This window comes from Xenopus laevis, chromosome 3S (assembly GCF_017654675.1).
Source record: "Xenopus laevis strain J_2021 chromosome 3S, Xenopus_laevis_v10.1, whole genome shotgun sequence".
NCBI classification, from domain to species: domain Eukaryota; kingdom Metazoa; phylum Chordata; class Amphibia; order Anura; family Pipidae; genus Xenopus; species Xenopus laevis.
In genome coordinates this window covers 95345708-95366870 of record NC_054376.1, presented here as the reverse complement: position 1 = coordinate 95366870, position 21163 = coordinate 95345708, and positions in this window count along the sequence as shown.

Below are 21163 nucleotides of genomic sequence, written 5' to 3'. Positions count from 1 at the left end.
TTTACATAATAGACTGTGTGAGGAGGGAGAGTAGAAGGGGCTTTTGTACCTAAGGGGGGTCAGTTCTCCTTTAATGCAAGAATATTGTAATAGTAAGCAAACTGATTTTGTGTGCAGCCATTAATGGTAGATCTGGCTGATTAGAGGAGAGCAGGAGGTATCAACTCAAAAGCAATGATTATATCAGTAACACCAAAACATGTCACTCTTTTTATAATTCAGAAAACACCCATTCAGTTTCTGTCTTTGCTACAGTTTCCCTGTATTTGACCTTATTTCATGGTCTATGTTTTCCCCCACTGATTGATGATGCATCTTGTCGGAATACTGCATTGCCTCTCCTATAAACAATAATGTGGAAATGTAAATGTCTTCTCTTCTACCATATGTTTCATTATATCCATGTTATGTTTCTAACCCTTGGGAGAGAAATATGGAATTTCACAGCTATTTTAATGATTCACAAGAATGTCCTTGGGAAGACATTAAAGTTAGAGACTATTATAAAACCCCACAAGCTGTTGGTGCCTGGATCACAAGTATTTTGTAATGATATTTTTTCATTTTTATGGGCAGAATGGGTGCACACAGACTGAGAAAAGAAAAGCCTTTCTTCTATAAATCAGTCCTGCAGCTCAGTATTTTGACTTGGGATGCACCGAATCAAGGACTCAGTTCGGGATTCGGCCAGGATTCTGCCTTTTTCAGCAGGATTCGGATCCGCAGAATCCTTCTGATCGGCTGAACCGAATCCTAATTTGCATATGCAAATTAGGGATGGGGAGGGAAATCGCATGACTTTTTGCCACAAAACAAGGAAGTAAAAAAAGTTTCCCCCTTCTCACCCCTAATTTGCATATGCAAATTAGGATTCGGCTTCGGATTGGTATTCGGCCAAATCTTTCACGAAGGATTTGGTGAATCCCTAATTTTGACAGTACTGCTGAGTTGATATAGATATAAGCACAGGAAAATATCATTAAAAAATATATAACATAATAACGTGGTAAATATTTTTGCTCACATGAACGCTCAAACAAGGATCAAGTATCAGTGAAAATGTCAGCAATATCTTCAAACAGCAATGACAATTTGGTTTTATAAGCAAACATTTGGATCAGTCAAATGAATATGTAGAAATGTTCAAACACAAATATATTTTTATCTCAGGCATTTTATGCATGTGGTGCAAGGGATAGGGGTTTAAAAATGTATTCATTAATTGATGATACAGTAGGGCTCATTTATGTCCGTAAGTACAGTGAGAAAAAGGCAATTTTGAACGCAATTACCATTCTTTTTTTCCCACAAAGCAGTCTTTTTTCCCAGAATTCCAGCATCATTGCAGTGAGATGTGCTCGACACAATTGTGCTGTCACAATTGCATCTGATTCACCAAAATGAACACAATAGCACTTGCAGGCATAAATGAGCCCTATTGTTTTAAGATGCAAGATTCTGAAACTAAAATGAAATTTTGCATGTAAAAACTGTGGTTGTAAAAAGTTGATCACGACTAGTGATATGAATGCATTAGTGGTGACACACAATTAACTCTTATAGAAGAGGTTAATTTGCTTTTCTTGCTTCTTGAATAGAATTTTATGACTCTAAAACATTTAGATCACTTTCTGTATGTTGCAAATGATATGATTGTTTAACAAGCTCTGTCTTCTGTAAGTTCTGTTCTATCTCCCCCAGAGTCCCAGACTCCTTACAACAGGGGTTCCCAACCGCCGGGCCACGGCCCAAAAGTGGGCAGCTGAGCCCAGCGGGCAAAAATGAGGCACACCAATATTGGACGTCGGCGCACCCAAATTTGCTGCCGACCCCGCCCAACCCCCGCCGCCCCCGCCAAAGGTTGGGGACTCCTGCCTTACAATGTTAATTTTACACATTTTTTTTTACAGAAGACAGAGCTTGTTAAACAAAAATCTTAGTCTTACTTGCTATACCTATTAGGTGCTATTGAAAATAAACCTGCACTCACGATGAGCTTTATGAACTATCAAACTTTCTTAAGTATAGCTTCCAGGTTTGCTCCCTCCCCAGTTGGCACCATGATTATAATGAGCTAAATAATCCTGCTGCTAAACATTAGAATTTAGGATTTGTAGGGCTTTTGTAACCTGGAAAATGAAGCCCTGTGCTTTATAAGCAGTGGAAAATATGCTTGTTAATCTGTGCTACATATTTACCATGTGCTTTGTTTTGTCTGAAAACATGTTTTTTATGGGAAAATGCCAATGGCACTATTAGAACTCCTCCATGCCATGGGAAAACCCCCAATTTGTATTTTCTTCGTGCATCTTGTTTCACCAGAAATAAACACTTTTTTTTGCACAGGGAATAAATGCAGAAAAAAACTCCCACAAATGCCAATGCATTTGACAACATTGTAGTGAAATTTCACAATTTTGTTCCATGGTTTGTGATTTTTCTCTGCAAAACTGGACAATATCACTTATCATTAGTTCTTTTGTATAGGTTTTAGTTGCCCTTTAACTTTTCTTGGGCCCAGGCTTTGTAACAATTCAGAAGAAATTGGATGACTCAGATATGTCTCATTAAGGTTTTCCATTTTAACTAGTGTTATTCCCAGTGTAATAAAAACGTATTACTGTAAAAGCACGCAAGACTCATTACAGTGTGAAAAAACTGCTTAGAACTATTCTTGTGAGTTATTGGTTTTCCTTTTCTGCCATCTGGTGGTCATTGCTGAAATTGGTCACTTCAGTTTTGGTTTTATTGGCAGTTGTGGGGTCCTTACACACACAGGCATTATATTTGTGTTTAGAAGAAATCTCTTGGAAAAGTTATTTTATTAAAGATGAAAAAAATAGAGATAGACAAGACACCGTCTTTTTGTGGTTCCTCTGAATTTATGATGATTCATTTTTGTGTTTCCTCTGAATTTCTAATCATACCATTTTAAATTCAGAGGAACAACAAAAAGGGGGTGTCTTGCCAATCTCTATTTTCTGTTAATTTGATAATAATTTGATAAACCTCGGTGGTTACTGAATCTTGAGAGTGTTTATATTATTGGTATTTCCAATATATATTATTGGAGTTCCAATACCTCCTTCCCAATTTTGATTTTAGTATATGAAAATGTGCATTGTTATTATGCATGCCTCTGCCCATAATTATCTAAGTCACAGGTAAAGCCTGTCATTTTTTTGTTTTAAGGCAGTGCTATGTGTTAAGCATGAGGCATGTGAATACCTTCTGTCTGAAGAAGGCTTTGTATGCAAGTCACATCTTATGTATCTAGGTGCCTGTGTACTAAACTGTACTAAGCTACATTTGTGCAGAAGACTGTGTGAGTTGGAATTTGTGGTGAAGCAATAATATTATATTGGTACCTGGTTATAACGGGACCTGCACAGCCAGAGCAAAGTAGTGGGTCCAATATGTCCATTTGTCTTTCATGTATCATCAAATTGAAAAAGATGCTTAGGAGAGAAAGTACATGCAATATAGCTGGAAATTACTTTTTTTTTTTTAAAAAAAAAAATGAAAGTTATTTTCTTGTTTGCATATACATGGTACCATAGAAGATGAGGTTTAAAACACATGTAAAATCCCCATCTGCATCCCCTCCACTGTGCCTCAAATTCCTTCCTGACTCCCAAGAGGGCAATCGAGGAGCCATTTGATCAGCTTTGTACTAGAGTTAATTTTATTCATTTTCAACCACAGCCACTTCAGGGAGGGAGTTCAACAACTTCACAGTTCTGAATATATATATATATATATATACAGTAGCATATATATATATATATATATATATATATATATATATATATATATATATATATATATATATATAAAAATCCTTCGTGATCCACACTCCACTGAAATCAAAAAACCACCCAGGTGCTACTCATATAAACATGTATAGATATGAGTCCAAAAGGCATGAGTGCACACTGGGCTTTACTTAAAAATATAATTTTATTTTGTTACATTAAAACAGGCCAACGTTTTGGTCCAAGTCTAGGACCTTTATCAAGACCCTGATTGTTTTAAAATGTACCCTTAAATAAGCAAAGGGAAAACCAATCCAACCCAATCCCGTGCGACATATAAAACCAAGTGATCAGAGAAAGAAGGACCAATCGCCAATGAGTAACATATTAACCATTTGGTGTAGATAAAACACTGTTGTAGAAAAATAAAACATATTTAAATCATTGTAAAGAAAAAAATCACGTTACAACATATGTAATAAGTTCAATCGGCTAAGAAACCTATGGCACATGGCAAAGCGGGAATTCATTGTAACAATAAAGCAACAATAATGACATACCAAAAAAAGGTTACATGTTGCAAGGAATGTTGCAAAGGAGTATCTGTAATTAGCAACTAAATGACAAAAAGGGGGGGATCTCCCAGAGGCTCAAATAAACTCATCTTTGTTTTAAAAAGCAAGTGAGTGGGCAATTCTCATTAAGGCCCAATGGACTGAGGGTATTTAAGGTTTTAATCCAAAATACCTCCTTTTGTAGGAGGATATTGGAGCGACCCCCCCCCCCAATATATTGGGATTGATCACAATATATTGTGATCAATCCCAATATATTTAAAAGTGGGAAGTCTGTGGCCCTGTTCAAGAAAATTTTTTGCTACTGGCTTTACAGTTTTACCGTCACGAAAAGCCGTACTTATTGCGGATCGTGTGCATCCATCCTCAGCCTTAATGTCAAATCAGTTTTCCCGACATAGGATAAACCACAGGGACACATGATCAAATAAATCGCATGTGTGGTGTTACAAGTGATATGATGCATATCTTGCCTGTATGAGGATGTAAGAAAGATTGTCCAGGGGACATATAACGGCATGAGGTACAGGTAGGGCATCTGTAGCAACCCGGCTTTTCATTAGTTAACCAACTGCGCATAGGATTGTTATAGCAAAGCACTGGGTCATTTTTAACCAATATATCTCGCAAATTGGCGCCCCTTTTGTTGCAAACTTTTGGTGGATTTGGAAGAATTCTAGCTAAATCACTGTCAGATTGAATAATATTCCATTGTTTTCTAATAAATGTACTCATATTTTTTGTGTGTTGATTGTATTTAGTACTAAACATAACACTAGGCTGTGTAATGCATTCAGTAACACTAGGCTGTGTAACCCTCAAAGTAGTGGGCTCCTGGCAGCGTTTGCTGGTTATCGCTAAAGCAACATGGAGGACTTTATCTGTCTTCACTGCCTGCCTCAGATTGATGCATAAGGTAGGGGCTGGTAGGGGGAGGAAAGAGAGTACATCTACACACCTCCCCCACCAGAGCTGGGCCAGGCCGGCTGGCCGGGCAGGTGCCCTAGGCAACCTTGCCGGTCGTGCTGCTTCTCATGCGCTGATGTGTTTTTTGCGCACTAACGCGAATACATAATTGCGTGTAGACAGACACGTGTGTGGTGTTCATGCAAATGGCCTGTAGATGTCACTGTGCTCATACTTATACTGTGCATACTTCCTGGTAGCTTGAAAGTGAAAGTGAAAGCTTACTGTTGTGTAATGGCTGCATGAGAGCCTGCTAATAAAGCACTGTTATACTCTCCTCATCCTCGGCTATCCAAAACATAACAAATGGTGACAAGGATGCCTCTTCTACCTCTGCAGCAGCCTGCACCTTTCCTTCCAAACCCTGGTGAGCCTACCTTACCTTTTACTGCTTGGATCCGTATGTATGAAAATTACATTATTGCTGCTGACCAAGGGGAGATTTCTGCTGCTAGAAAGCATGCTTTATTTATTCACTGCCTGGGAGCAGAGGGAAAGCATATATTCTATACATTAACATTACCTGATGAGACTTATGAAACTGCTCTTACTGCTATAAAGAACTTTTTCATGCCAAGAATAAATGTGGTTGTCGCCAACGTGGACAACATAATGGCGAATCCACAGAACAATTTGTAGCAGCTTTGAGAGAGCTGGTTGTTACCTGTGAGTTTGGGAATCTAACAGATGAAATGCTAAGAGACCAAATAGTGGAAAAACAAACTCACCACCCATTAGACAGAAACTGCTCTTAGAGCAGGATTTAACCCTTGCAAAGAAAATACTGCTTTCGCTGTGGCTCAACACAACACACTGCAAATCATGTTACATGTCCTGCAAAAGCTAAACGGTGCCGCAAATGCACAAAAGTAGGACATTTTCCTAAGATCTGCCGTAGTTCTGCTAAAGATGTTCATGAAGTCACTACTACAAATGTCACAGTATTAAGTGTGGATAAAGCTGGTACATTTATTCCAGACAAGTTTATATGCACATATATGTCAGTGTCAATATGCTTCTGCTGACAAGGGACACCCCATTAACCTGATGCTTGATACAGGTTCAGCTGTTTCTATACTACCAAAGGATATTTTCTTGAAATACTTTGCAAAAGATTCGCTTGTTGCACCTGCCCTGAAACTGGTCAGTTACTTAAAGGATCCAATCCCTGTGCTTGGTTCCTTCCAGTGACTGTACAATTTGAATCAAATACAGCAAAATGTGACTTTTACATTGTGAATAAGGGTACTGCTATACCTGGAAGGTATCTCTTTGCTGCATTAAACCTACAATTAGTTGATGGTCTCATTACTACAGCACCAGTGCCTGCCACACAGCCAGTGTCTAAAATTTCACCACAAAGCAACACTTCACTGGGCTGTGCAAAGAACTTTGTACACAAAGTTAAGGTGAGACCAGATGTAAGACCAGTACCATTTCCTGATTCGGCATGGGAAAAACTTGCTATTGATATTGTCGGTCCTTTTACAAATGCTCCTATAGATTGTAGATTTGCTGTAACCTTGATAGACTATTACAGTAAATGGCATGAAATTGCATTTGTTTCTCATATAACATCAGCTACAGTAATAACATTTCTGTCTACAGTCTTCAGCAGAGAAGGTAATCCAAAGGAGTTAATATCAGACAATGGACCACAGTTTGTCTCATCTGAGTTTGAATCCTTTCTGAGAGAGAGGAATATTGTGCATAGGAAATCTTCAGTGTATTACCCACAAGCAAATGGAGAAATCGAGCGATTCAACAGAAGTCTGAAAGAAGCACTACAGACAGCAGATCTTACTGGGAAGTAAGTCTTGGATAGTATTTACAACAGAGTTCCTACATACCTACAGTGCAATGTGCCATGCAAAACCCAATCATCTCCAGCTGAATTATTACATGGCAGACAGATGCGCACTAAGTTACATGTTACATCAAACTTCCACAAAATATTGTGCCTACAAAAGCATCTACTGCTGACATTGTGAAACGTCAACAAGCCAAATGCAAGGCTTATACTGACAGAAAATGTGGTGCAAGAGAAGTACACTTTCAGCCTGGATCTTTAGTCAGAATTAAGAAACCAGGAATACTGAAACAAGGACAAATCTAAATTTACTACACCACTTGAAGTGAGACGCCAGCGAGGACCATACACTTATGAACTGTCTGATGGACGCATATGGAATGCAAGTCATCTTGTTCCTGTTAGATATGACTTTGGAGAAGCTCCATTTGAGGACTTTGTGATGTGAAGAATGTATAATATTGTTTTAAAATGCATACTGTTTAATTGTTGCTGTTATTATAGTTGTCCAAATGCTTTCCTACTATAGGGGGAATATGTGGTGTTCATGCAAATGGCCTGTAGATGTCACTGTGCTCATACTTATACTGTGCATACTTCCTGGTAGCTTAAAATTGGAAGTGAACGCTTACTGTTGTGTAATGGCTGCATGAGAGCCTGCTAATAAAGCACTGTTATACTCTCCTCATCCTTAGCTACCCAAAACATAACAGCGTGCAAATAGACATGCGCACAGTCTTTCTCAGCCAAAAACAGTCAGCATGAGAGTGGAGAGAGGGGACCGAACTAGGGGTAGGAATCAGAGAAGGTACGTGCCTTTGGCCCCCAATTTTGCCAATCAGATCTTTGCTTTTCTAACTGTCAAAGTCTAATTGCTGATTGGTTGCTATGGGCAACGTCATCAGTTATGTTTTACTCCACTTTTTACAAAGCATAATAAATAGGGCTCTTAGTGTTGTTTGGCACTGACCATTGTGAGCTGACATTATTTGTGGCCAGGTTGAGGACCTGTGGATAGGATTGGCAAGAGAGAGTATCAAGGAGAGACTTTTTTGTTTACAGTAAGGGGTTTATTTACTAAACTCCAAATTCAAAAATCACGAAAAATTTGTGATTTTTTTTTTAAATGGGACTTTTAAAAAATCACAAATTTTTCGGAATTTATTAAACCCACGAGGATGGAAAAGTCTGAATCTGAAAATCCGGCATCTCAGACCTGTCGAGGTTGCATATAAGTCAGTGGTCGAAGTCCCAATAATGCACTAGGTTTCGTGCAATAACCCAAAGTTTTAGGAGTTTTGGAGTGAAAAATTGGAAAAATTCATGAAAATCATGAAAATTGGATGAAATATCCAAATAAAATTGAAAATCTGACTTTTTTTACCCACAAAGCAAATTTTCGGGAAATTTTAATAATAAATAAGTGGAAAAAAATCGAGCGGATTTGATCGGAGTTTGTAGCAGAAAATATTGAGATAAATTCGGACTTTGATAAATAACCCCCCCTTAGTGTTGCATTAGCAAAGGAAGCTACAGGTCTACTCGTTTGCACAGTGGGCAAAAATGTACTACTGATTCTGATTAGAGATGCACAAAATCCAGGATTTGGACAAATTCCAGCAACTTGTGTAGGTTTTTTTTTAAACATGATTATATAAGACTTTTACTCAAATTTGAATATGTACTTTAGAGTTGTGTCCACCTTTATATTTATCTGAGCTCCATAATACCAATACCAATATGCTTTGAGCATATCTTTTTCAGGCCCTCCCCTATTATATATTGCATATATGTGCCATGAAAGCACAGACACATAAAATAAATTTTCACAGTTTTAACAATGACCACCAGATGGCAATAATATAGTGAATAAAGTACCCCCTCTTGTAAAATATAAGGATATTATTAGTTACCGAGGAGTTTCATGACCATATAAAAACACGAGGCCGAAGGCCGAGTGTTTTTATACAGGTCATGGAACTCCGAGGTAACTTCTAATATCCTCATATTTTACAACTGGGGGTACTTTATTTATTATAATACACAAATTTTAGTGAGTCATGTGACAGAAATTACATCACTACTCACCGTTTATAACTGATGACATCACTACTCACCGTTTATAAGGATATAATTTACAGGATATTCATGGCTTTTGTGTATTATAGGTAAATAATTGCACCCGGGGATATACATAAAGAAGTGGTGTGCTGCCACATACACACACACACATATATATTACTGCATATATATTATTGCATATATGTGCCATGAAAGCACAGACACATAAAATACATTTTCACAGTTTTAACAATGACCACCAGATGGCAATAATAGGTAAATAATTTACTAGAATAGCTGTGAATATGAGTTTACTCAGTGGTAAATCTTATTTCTATTTCAATTTTAGTTAAACACTGAACACATTTGCAATTTTAATTCATTTTATATTTGAAGTGGTTTCTGAGATATTAGCAGTTCTAAATTGTTGATGTTTATTTCCATTGTTAATAAATATACCCCAGCTGTCTTTAAATTTGGTGCACTTTCTGGAATCAGTCAGAGTTGTTGACTCTCAGTTGAGCCAAAGTCTGCTATTAGAGGTGTAAAAATGCAAATATTCCACAACATTTCCAAAACATTGCTAAAAATAGAAAATCAATGCAAATTTTAAAAGTGCTCAGGATCTCCTCTTACATACAAACATATACAGTATATATTATGAATTTCAGCTTTACATGTTCTCAAGCCTCAAACCTTAATCAATGTATCTAATTTTAAAGTGTAGTTAAGTTCATTGCTAAAAACAAAAACATTAATTAGACCGATCTGGGCACTTCCGTCTAAAGTCTAGGTAGGTCTAGTGAGTCTGAAAACAGTTTTTGTCTCTATCTGTGTCAGACTTGCCTGCTGGGGTACCGGGAATTTTCCTAAAATTTTCCTTAAATTAGAGGGCATTTTGTCCTTTCTGGAGTACAGAATATTAACGTTTTCCTACCTTTTCCTGGTTCTGCTTGTGTTTCATTTATTCCCAATAATGGGAAAGGTAGGAAAGAGTTTATGATGAGCTCAGGGAAATGACTGAGGTCAAGTTTATTGCTACATATAAGCAGGAGACTCCAGCGAGGCAGCTAAATCTATAGAGCCAGCAGGGGGAGCTTTTCAGAAAGAATTTGCACAGTGTTAATGGGAGCTAATATATTCATCGAACAATCATATTGTTTGAGCAGTAAACAGCAGTGGACAAAGAACAAAGCCTTGTAGGCTATATTAATCCATTACATTTATTTATTGTATTTTTATGAAATGATAATAGTTTAAACAATGAAATTCTCGAACATGGGGATACTTGGATTCTTCTAATGAAAAGATAGGCTTCTGGCTGGTGGTCCACCTGTCTAGTTTCTGCAGGTTCAAAAACTGAGTGGAATCTCTGATCTGTTTGACATGCCCCCAATAACACACCACCAAAGTCACCTGGCCGTCCACCTTCAATTGTCACTAACCCTCCCCTCAACATCACAAAGCCTCTCACTGGTTGCCCCGATTTTGATTCGGACAAACGTGGACAAACGTGGCAACCCAATCTTGATATAAGGTCCCCTTAGTGTCCCAGTCGACACTACCCATCTTTTCAAAAAAATAATCAAAGAAATTCTTTTTGGTACTATGACATCACAGCAATGTTTACTTAAAGCCAATTCTGGCAATTACTGCATCACAAAATAATTTATGCAACTATATCTGCAAAGATCTTGGTGCATTTATGCCATCACCATTTTTTTCAGAGACGGCTTTGTGATGTGTAATGACACATATAACTTTTTGTCATCATACTGACAGATGTGACCTTGTGAATGCTGGAAATATAACTGACAATATTATGGTGAAAAACCCATTGCATTTGTGTGTTTAATCATTTTTTTATACACCTTTACAATTAGTTCCCTATGATGTAAGGACTAGGTATGATTGTATTAACTAAAGAATCCACTTTTTTTCATCAATATTTTATCATTTCAGTATAATTCTAAGTTTTCATTTTGTAACACATTAATTTAAAAATAAATGTAACTTCTCAGCTGCCCCTAGAGTAAACACAATGATGTGCCTGAGCCTGGAGCTTGCTTTGTTGTGTTGTATGAAATTAGTGAGTATAAGGCATCTTTGCCCTAAGGGGAATCTGGTGACGGAAAATCCAATCTGTGTGTTCTTATTCTGTATTGACATCTTTATATATTTATAGACAGCCTTGTCTAAAAATGTTGTGCCCTAACTACTTCTACTGCTAAACATCATTCAATACTGTGAAAAGATGCAGAAGAGTAACATCCACAAGACATGGACTGCCCTTTCCAATCACTTTACTGGTAATCGCCCCCTGTGAACACAGTAGTAATAATTAAACTACTAAACAGACTGCACACAGCAGAATCACACACAAACATGCAAAAGCACATACAGCAGGGCTGTCCAACTGGCGGCCCGCCCTTCTGTGACCCCCCTTCTGTGGCCCCCCACATGCTGTGTCATGCTGGGCCTGTACTGTTCACACCTGAGACCCAGACTGAAACTGTCCACTTTGGTCATCTGTGCACACCTTATTCAAAATGCTAATGGGGCACCAGCACTGCTTGAGAAAGGGGTGTGGCCCCCGAAACGTTGCACTACCGCACTTTGAATTAAAGCAAGGGTTTCCCTGCAAATAAGCTTTGTGTGCCGGTATTTTTGTTCTTTGGCACCAGCACCGTGTCACTGTATGTAGTACATATTAGAATGATAGCTTTCCCTGTCTCCTGCTCTGTTCTGCCTTCCCTCTCTGTGTGTGCCATTCTCTGCTTGCCCAGTGCTGCTTGTGTGTGCCATTCTCTGCTTGCACAGTGCTCCTTGTGTGTGCAATTCTCTGCTTACTTGGTGCTGCTTGGGTGTGCCAATCTCTGCTTACCCAGTGCTGCTTGTGTGTGCCATTCTCTGCTTACTCAGTGCTGCTTGTGTGTGCCATTGTCTGCTTACTCAGTGCTGCTTGTGTGTGCCATTCTCTGCTTGCCCAGTGCTGCTTGTGTGTGCCATTCTCTGCTTGCCCAGTGCTGCTTGTGTGTGCCATTCTCGCTTACTCAGTGCTGCTTGTGTGTGCCATTCTCTGCTTGTCCAGTGCTGCTTGTGTGTGCCATTGCCCAGTGCTGCTTGTGTGTGTCATTTTCTGCTTGCCCAGTGCTGCTTGTGTGTGCCATTCTCTGCTTGCTCAGTGCTGCTTGTGTGTGCCATTCTCTGCTTGCCCAATGCTGCTTGTGTGTACCATTCTCTGCTTGCCCAGTGCTACTTTTGCGTGCCATTCTCTTCTTGCCCAGTGCTGCTTGTGTGTGCCATTCTCTGCTTGCACAGTGCTGCTTGTGTGTGCCATTCTCTGCTTGCACAGTGCTCCTTGTGTGTGCAATTCTCTGCTTACTTGGTGCTACTTGGGTGTGCCAATCTCTGCTTACCCAGTGCTGCTTGTGTGTGCCATTCTCTGCTTACTCAGTGCTGCTTGTTTGTGCCATTGTCTGCTTTATCAGTGCTGCTTGTGTGTGCCATTGTCTGCTTACTCAGTGCTGCTTGTGTGTGCCATTCTCTGCTTGCCCTGTGCTGCTTGTGTGTGCCATTCTCGCTTACTCAGTGCTGCTTGTGTGTGCCATTCTCTGCTTGTCCAGTGCTGCTTGTGTGTGCCATTGCCCAGTGCTGCTTGTGTGTGTCATTTTCTGCTTGCCCAGTGCTGCTTGTGTGTGCCATTCTCTGCTTGCTCAGTGCTGCTTGTGTTTGCCATTCTCTGCTTGCCCAATGCTGCTTGTGTGTACCATTTTCTGCTTGCCCAATGCTGCTTGTGTGTACCATTCTCTGTTTGCCAAATGTTGCTTGTGTGTTCCATTCTATGCTTGCCCAGTGCTGCTTGGGTGTGCCATTCTCTGCTTGCCCAATGTTGCTTGTGTGTTCCATTCTCTGCTTGCCCAGTGCTGCTTGGGTGTGCCATTCTCTGCTTGTCCAGTGCTGCTTGGGTGTGCCATTCTCTGCTTGTCCAGTGCTGCTTTGGTGTGCCATTCTCTGCTTGCCCAGTGCTGCTTGGGTGTGCCATTGACCAGTGCTGCTTTTGTGTGCCATTCTCTGCTTGTTCAATGCTGCTTGTGTGTGCCATTGTCTGCTTGCCCAATGCTGCTTGTGTGTGCCATTCTCTGCTTGCCATATGCTATCTGTGGGATGTAAGCCTGTTAGGGGTTTGTTCTTGGGGTTTGTTTGCTTCCAATAAGGATTAATATATATAGTTGGGATCAAGTATAAGGTACTGTTTTATTATTACAGAGAAAAAGGAAATAATTTTTAAAAACATGAATTCAGAAAAAATGGAGTCTACGGGAGAAGGCCTATCTGTAATTTGGAGCTTTCTGGTAAAAGGGTTTCCAGAACCCATACCTGTAATACAATAATTATGTATACAAAATCATAATTCAGATAAATGATTGATCTTCTACAGGAAGCATTCAAAATTAGTGTCTTCTTTCATCCAATAACAGTGCTGAATGTTATTATCCAGAACAGGTTCCTCTGCAGAAGCTTGTTAAGCCCATGTCTTGGGCTTGCACAAAACACTTGCTGACAGTTGTCTATTAGCCCAACAAAATCTACCTACCTAAGAAGTTTGCTTAAATATCTGTTTAGGAATGATTAGGGGTTTATGATTCTACTTCTACTGTAGCCAAAAAACACTCCCTCCCTATAACCCTTAGCAATGGATTTACTTTTCTAATAAAAAATACAAATACTTTTTTTAACAAATATTTTGTTTTGTATTAATCAGTGGCATTTATATAATTTACCTGCAATAAAAGCCGCTCTTTGTGCTCAGCAATCCTTTCCTCCTCCTCCTCCAAAAAACATTGGTGGTCAAGGCCAGAATATACCTAATAAGTTACTTTGGTGGCCAGTGCCAGAACCTATTGGGTTAAATGGTGGCTAGAGGTTTAAGATTAAAGAATAACATTGGTGTTCAGTGGAACTTACCTTTAAACTTCACAGGTGGTCTTCTTCCTCCTTGGCAGGTGGTCTTCTTCGTTCTTCCCCAGTGACTGCTTCTTCGTTCTTCCCCTGCAATGACTTCTTTGTTCTTTTCTGCCAGCCTTCTGGATAACAGGTTTCCGGATAATGGATCGCATAGTTGTATACATTTTGCAATTATACTGCAGATATTGTATTTGCTTCTGTATTGAAATGATATGAGTAGCTATCAGGGGGTGCAGGAAATACAATTGTAGACAGCCCTGTTATTGTTCTAGAGTGTGCAGAGTAATGCAAGAACACTTGAGGTGTAATGTTATGGATGGTTGAAGTCAGGCATTGCAGAAAGGTGGAATTAAGGATATCAAATATCACTTGCAATGGCAACATTTTTGGCCAGGTAGAGGTCAAAAGAACAGAGGGGGGTCTAGACCCAATATTTGCATCAGAGTCTCTTAGACTTTGGCTACTTCCCTCTTATTATTTATCTTCATTTCAGAATGTTCTAAAGAAAAAAAGAAATCACAGAACATAATATTTGCTATTCTTCTCCCCATGAAAGTATGAAAGCATTCTTCTGGTGAGATAAACCTGATTTTCCAGTTATACTATACAAGGAAGTACCTTACAAATTTATTGTTACTTAAGGTGTGACACCAGTGTCGGACTGGCCCACCAGGATACCAGGAAAACTCCCGGTGGGCCCAGGTGTCAGTGGGTAAACAAATATTTATTAGTATTATGAATCTCTGTCTGCTATGCTGTTTGCATAAATATCTTTACACGAATACAAAAATACACAAATACTAAGAACATTCTTAGACTGATACAAAAATACTGTTATTTATGGCACTCCCGAAACACGTTAGTCAGTAGCCTGCTGCAATAAATATATTTAATTATTTATACCAAGTGGCATCTATTTTATGTTTGAAAGGTACATAGGTACACTTGAGACAGAGCACCTGGGATTACACAGGTAAGGAGCTTTGAGAAGTAAATTTCATGTGACTCAATTTCGTTACAATCATGAAAATAGTTTTTTTGCTGTGGTAATCTAAATACAATGTTGAAATATGCCTGCAAAAGCATACCTTTTTCTATGTCCATGTGCATTAAAATATAAATCAATTAGGGATGCACTGAATCCACTATTTGGCCATATGCAAATTAGGGGTGGGAAAGGGAAAACATTTTTTACTTCCTTGCTTTGTGACAAAAAGTCACGCAATTTCCCTCCCTGCCCATAATTTGCATATGCAAATTAGGATTCGGTTCAGCCAGACAGAAGGATCCGGCTGAATCCGAATCCTGCTGAGAAAGGCCGAATCCCAAACCGAATCCTGGATTTGGTTCATCCCTAAAATGAATGCCACTGAAAATTGCATATTGAATTGAGAAATCATTTGTGTTCTTGTGTAAAAAAAACCAGCAACATTTGTGAAGCAACTGAGGCTGATATAAAATGCTATTTTTCCAAAAATAAACAACTTCTGGTTTCTTTTCATCTCACTGTACTGTCTTGTAAGACAATATGTTTGAAAAGCCTGTAATGAACAGAAAATGTCATGTAATTAGTACATTAATGGAAAGCTAGAATGGCAAATCAAGCAGCACTTTCACACAGGGAAAGAAAGCTTCCTTAGAAAATAGGAGAAATGAAGCTTGTTGGCCTGTAATGTGCTGCTATAATTTCTTCCCTGGGGCAAGGGAGGACTAGTTACTTATCACCTATCCAACCATTATTAAATTAAAATATCCCTTGGTGCTCTTGTAGAACTTGCCATACATTGCCAAGACCATTTGGGCAGTCAAACTCTAAGATGAATTTCTTGTTAAAAATGAAACAAGGACAGCTGAGAACAACAACACTAATATATGCTTAAAATGATTTAAATGGTTACTGTCAGTGAGTCAAGGTGCAGGGCTGTCAGGCACAAGATTGCCCCTTACTTTAATAGTTGCCACATGCAGGCAGTAAGGGCAGGGACAGGGATCCCTAGTGCTTTGTAAATCCTGACAGTCTCCAGCTTGTTCATTTTGAATGACATTATTCCCAGGGTGTTGCCCATTTGTTACCCTCCTCCCGACCCTTCTGTGCTGCACACAGGCAGTGATCCATACATTGTGTATATACATGCATTGAGTGTAGCAAGGTGCAAAGTGCAATAAACAGATCTGTTAACCTGATTGTGTAAAGCAGGCCATATGCAGCCTATATCACCTGCTTGCATAACTAATCCTGAGTACGTTGATATTATATTGGCCCATATATAGGTAGAAACAACAGCCTTCTCAATTGATATCTTATTGGAACTTGACTACGTTTCACTAGACTGATTGGAAAATAATGTTGGGTCCACACAAACACCTTATATGATCCGATTGGTGTAGGCCAAGAAATCAGTCGGAATTTATCCAGCACCTAGATGGCTAAATTTGGCAAGAAACCACAACATTTCAAGTTACATAACATAATAACATTTCTCACTTGTTAAAAAGCCGCCCAGATCCTTCTTTATGACTGATTCAACAACTTTACTGTTCAAACTGTAAATAACCCTTTCCGAATATTTATACAGAATCTCCTTTCTTCTAACTGGAATGGGTGCCCTCGTGTCTGCTGGAAGAATCTACTGATAATTAAAGCATTAGCATGATTATTATATGATATCCTTATATACTGTATTTATACAGTTATCACATCCCCCTTAAAGGAAAACTATACCCCCCCCCAACAATGTAGGTCTCTATAAAAAGATATTGCATAAAACAGCTCATATGTAAATAAACTATTTTCATAATAATATTCTTTTCTAGTAGTATGTGCCATTGGGTAATTATAAATAGAAAATTGCTGTTTTAAGGGCCGCCACCCTGGGATTGTAGGCAGGCACGTTTCAGGGGCTGCTGCCGCCTGAGGCAACAGCCCCAATGCCGCCCCTCCTCCTGCTCCGCTCTTCTAACTACCAGCGTCGGAGCGGGTGGAGTAGGGGCCGCATCGCTAGTGCAGCGAGCGCTATTGCGCTCGCTGCGCTAGAAGAGCCGAATTTCCGTTTTAAAAAACGGAAATTCGGCTCTTAAAGTTACCAGAGGCGGCTTTTTGCCGCCCCTGGTAACTGGCCGCTCCGTGCCGCCTGAGGTAAGATTCTCACCTTGCCTCATGGCCGGAGCGGCCCTGATTGTAGGAATCACGGTGCACACAAACATACCAAACAAACCATATTTGTTAGGTCAATTAACAGACAGAGTTGTGTCTTTTGCTTCAACACTTCTTCCTGTCACAGTTAGATTTGTAGTATTTCTGGTCAGGTGATCTCTGAGGCAGCACACAGACCATCATGAAATGGTGGCTCAAGGCAAGAGATGTAAAAGGGCAATATTTACCTAAATATATATTCTAGTTTGATAAGATTCTTTAATATTCCACTTAATTTGATATAAACTATCTGTTGCTTAAGTATTTATTTTGGGGGTATAGTTTTCCTTTAAACACCTTTTCTCCAGTCTAAACAACCCCAACTTGGCCAGTCATTTTCCATATCTTTTACCAGTTTAGTTGCCCCTCTCTGGACCTCTCTAATTCAATTATATGCCATCTGAGCGCTAGAGACTGAACAAAACAATACGGCATATTCTAGATGGGGCCTTACCAGCGATCTGTAAAGTGAATCTATGCCCCTTTTAACACAGCTCAAACCTTGTCTGTCCTTGCAGCTGCTGACTGGCATAGCTTGCTACAGCCAAGTTTAATATCTATAAGGAATCCAAGGCCCTTTTCCATAATGGATTTGCCTAGCGCAGTCCCATTAAAGGAGAACTAAAATGTAACTAAAGAAGTAGCTGGAAACGTTGTACATTATGTTTGGGCTTCTGTACCAGCCCAAGGCAACTACACAGCCTTTTAGCAGTAAAGATCTGTGTCTCCACAGATGCCCCATTAGCTCCCCATCTTCTTTTCTACTGATTCACTGCACATGCTCTGTGCTGCTGTCACTTACTGAGCTTAGGGTTGATGCACAATATAATGAATACATATAATATAAATGTCACAATATGATATAAATCATGTAAATGATTGGTATGTGGCAGGTCAAAAAACAACACAATTAGGAATTTGGAATTTAATAATAAGCTTAGTTTCTCAACAGCTGCTCAGAGCCCACTGAGCATGTGAATGTCGCAGACACTTTCCAAGATGGTGACCCCTGTGACAAGTTTGAAGGCCGGAATCATTGCTGCTACTGAGAAGCAAATGTTAGGGTTTAGTTCTCCTTTAAAGGTATAGGTGGCCTGCACATTTTTACATGCCATCTCATCTGCCACTTAGCTGCCCAGATTGCCAGTTTGTCACAATCCTGCTGCAAGGATGCCGCATCCTGGATGGAATTAATTGGGCTGCATAGTTTTGTGTCATCTGCAAACACTGATACATTACTTACAACACCCTCCCCTAAGTCATTAATGAACAAGTTAAATAAAAGTGGACCCAATACTGAGCCCTGGGGGACCCCACTAAGAACCTTACTCCAAGTAGAGAATGTACCATTAACAACCACCCTCTGTACCCGATCCTGTAGCCAGTTTCCTGCCAAGCAACTGGTGAATGAATGTTCAGATGAATGTTTTCAGCTTGGTCAATATCAATTAATATAGTTATTTGCAGAATTAAAATAGTTTTATTTGCAGCTTAGTTCAAACATCCTTGAATTTCAGCCACTTTATATGATTCAGCTATCCAATTTTATTTTCCTTTCTACTATATTTGGATCTTGTGGTTGCCATGGTTGCCATTTGTGAAAATGAACTATGCATCAACAACATTTTTTTAAAGCTAATGTCTGTTCTTCAGGTGTGTTTTACTCAAATCCTCAGGCATGCATATCAAACACATGACTACAAAAGTTCCATTAATGTAAATGTTTGATAAATACAACAGCAACCAGTAATATTAATACACAGAATTTTGATACCAACCCCTATCAAAGGTTGACTTTTGAATTCATGTGAAATTACTCAAATATACTCACAATTCGACTGGGAGGTTATTTAAGAAAAAATTTGAATGTCTAATATTCAATCGAATAGTTCTGACCCGAACATTTGAATAGTATTTGATTCGTATGAATCTTGTTTTTCTCTGAAAAAAAAAACTTGAATGTCAGGAAGGCTATTAAAGGACACTTCGAACACTTTTTTCAGTTCAGTTAGTTTCAGATAGTTTACCAGAAATAATGTATCAATTCTAACAGCTGCCTGTAATGAAATTCAGGAATTCTGCTCAGCAGGGCCAAATATAACAAATGTATCAACTAAATGTATCAATTTAGAACAGTTTACGGGGTCAGCGACCTGCTTTCCCCGAGCTGCTTTAGAAGGTGAAAAATTACACTTTACACTTCAATATTAGAAAAATAGTCACACATAGAGTCTTTATTTCTGGTAAACTATCTGAAACCAACTGAATTGAAAAAAAGTGTTGGAAGGTGAACAACCCTCTTAAAGGAAAACTATACCCCCAAAATGAACACTTAAGCAACAGATAGTTTACATCATATTAAGTGGCATATTAAAGAATCTTACCAAACTGGAATATATATTTAAGTTAATATTGCCCTTTTACATCTCTTGCCTTGAACCATCATTTTGTGATGGTCTGTGTGCTGCCTCAGAGATCACCTGACCAGAAATACTTCAGCTCCAACTGTAACAGGAAGAAGTGTTGAAGCAAAATACACAACTCTGTCTGTTAATTGGCACATGTGACCTAACAAGTATAGTTTGTTTGGTATGTTAGTGTGCACAGTGAATCGTATGATCTCAGGGGGCGGCCCTATTTTTTTAAAATGACAATTTTCTATTACCCAATGGCACATACCTTAGAAAAATATATTATTATGAAAATGGTTTATTTACATGAAGCAGGGTTTTACATATGAGCTGTTTTATGTAATATCTTTTTATAGAGACCTACATTGTTTGGGGGTATAGTTTTCCTTTAACATCTCCAAACGGCTCAATGGACCTCTGCCTCCTGACTTGTACATGAAATCGGTAGGTTTTAGGTGGACAATATTCTAATTCATACTGTTTCCATGGTTGAGGTGTGATAAATCTCACATTTGAATTTACATTTGAATGTGTGAATTTTCACAAATATACTATTAGACCCTTTATAAATCTGCCCCTTTGTATCGATTTAGCTATCTACTACTACTGTTAAGAATACACATACTGTGGACCATGTTGATCTGACTGAATGAGTGTTCCACCAATTTTAACTAATGCATAGTTTAGACGTTATTGCAGTACCACTTGTCTGTTGCTGGCAGTGGTAGAGCTATGGCACCAAAAGCAGTGCACCACCACATGATACAGGCTGTATACAAAACACTGACATTTAAAATGAAGGGTTCTGTGGGCATCTAAAAGCATAAAGCTGAGTCTGTTTTGTAGGTCACAGAACTGCATTTTACTAAGTCCATCTCTGCACAGAGTAACCGTGTTTAAGTTATGTTTTGTACAATAATGCTATTTCATGTAGTCACTTCATGCTCCTGCCATTCACTGGAAATGCGGTGCCCTGGGGTTAGATACAAAGTGCATAGACTTGAATAAGAAGCTGTACGGAACACTACACAAACAGCTAGCAAAGTGTTCGGGCCCTAAATAAGCTTCTAGTCTAATATTCTTGTTCATTTTGCTAGGTGAATTTGACTTAAATTGCCTTTTTTCAACAGTAGAATTTTTTAGATTATGAACTGCCAATTATAACCAGAAATAATTCCCCTTTTTTCTTGCAACTTTTCATTTTTAATGGTGTAAGTATTCATGTAGTTTTGTAAAAATGTTATATTTTTTAAATTCTTTGGTGGTATTTTTTCACCTAAAAAGTGTGCATCTGCTCTGAGGCAACATAAAATAGCAAAACATACAACAGTATTCTATAACGCTATTGAACTAAAAAGTTGTCAAAAGTTGGCAGAATTTGTTTTTACTGTAACAGATGGTTTTTTAAATTGTACATGTAACCA